This window comes from Chinchilla lanigera, unplaced genomic scaffold, assembly GCF_000276665.1.
Source record: "Chinchilla lanigera isolate Chin_1 unplaced genomic scaffold, ChiLan1.0 scaffold00085, whole genome shotgun sequence".
NCBI classification, from domain to species: domain Eukaryota; kingdom Metazoa; phylum Chordata; class Mammalia; order Rodentia; family Chinchillidae; genus Chinchilla; species Chinchilla lanigera.
The window spans coordinates 182,092-183,563 of record NW_004955486.1 but is presented as its reverse complement, the minus strand read 5'-3'; positions in this window follow the sequence as shown (position 1 = coordinate 183,563).

The window sequence follows — 1,472 nt, the reverse complement described above, 5'->3', positions numbered from 1 at the left end:
GGGTTTCTTTACAGTGCAGATGCAGGAGATGCTGTCTGGGCCAGGAAAGCGGGCAATGTCCTGGAGTCACTGGGAAAGTGAAGGGAGCAGAGCACACAGGGCCTGCTTGCCTCAGAGGGGCGGTGCTTCTCCAGCAATGTCCTGCGGGGCTGATGTCTGCTGTGGTTAAGACTCAGCTTCATTATGGTCACTTACATCACCGTCATCCCCTTGTCATCTTCTTCTCTCTTCTCTTTAAGCACTTTCAGGTTCTTACTGACTAAAGCCTTCAGTGATATATCTGCAGGAACTAAAAAGTTCCTAATTCCTCTAGAGCATTTGCTAAATACAGGTGCTTTTTCTTTTCAACTGCCATGTGCTTAGGAATACTAGATACTGTACTAGGAGCTCCGTGGCCTTGGCCACAGATACCAGCGCATCTCAATTGATGTTGGACACTTTGGGGCAAAGATTCATAATGAGGAGAATATGGCTCAGGGGCAGCGACAAGGGACTAGGGGGCTTCTCTGCACTGGTCTTTGCCAAAGATCCCATACACCATCTTCTTGTTCCCAGGCCACCTAGTGGCTGAGGGGTAGAGATCCTTCAGGGCCATGGGACTATGAGACTTTCTTTGTTTGAGTCAGGGTCTCAAACTCTAATGAAGCATGGCCTTGAACTTGCTATGTAGCCCCTGCCCAGCCTTGGACGTGATTCGACCCTCCTGCTTCAGTCTTTCCATTGCTGGGATTATAGGAGTGCACCACCACATGCAGTTTTCTGTGGTTTATATTAAAACCTCAAAGGCAGGTATGGGAGAGTAAGCAGGACACTAGTTCCAGGTTAAAGCAATTAGCATATCATGGTGATTTATGGTTTTGACACTGTGTTACAGATTGGGTATATTTCCAATGAGTGATTTAAGTTGGGCTGAATAGACCTGGGGCCCCAACTGTGCTGGGCCAGGGGTCTCCCACTGAGCTGCACTCCCAGCCACCTTTGCTCTTGTTTCCTTCCCTGGGGACATTTGCTAACCGCGTGTTTATTTGTGTGGTGGTTTCAAGAATGCCAGAGATCACAGCCTCCAGGTTGGCTTCATTCACTTGGGGTTGCACCTGTGATGCCCACAGGCTCTCATGGGCTGACGATAGTCCATTCTGGGGATGTAGCAGAGTTGAGCTATCCTTCCATCTACAGAAGGATAGCTGGTCAGTTCCACACACCAGAAGTGATGAGGGGAGCAACTGGAAACACTGGGGTGGAGGCCTTCTTACTTGGATAAACACCAGGAAGCTCCATTGCTGTGTTACGGGCTGGGATATAGGTCAACATTTTTCCAAGACAACCGCATCTAGTAGAATTGCCTCATCAATGAGGGGGAGAAACTTTCTACAGCCCTGTGCTGCACAGTTCCTTGAAAACAAAAGAGCCAGTCAAACCAAAAGCCTTTATGAGTGTGGAAATTATAAGGATCAGAGCAGAAATTAAAGCAA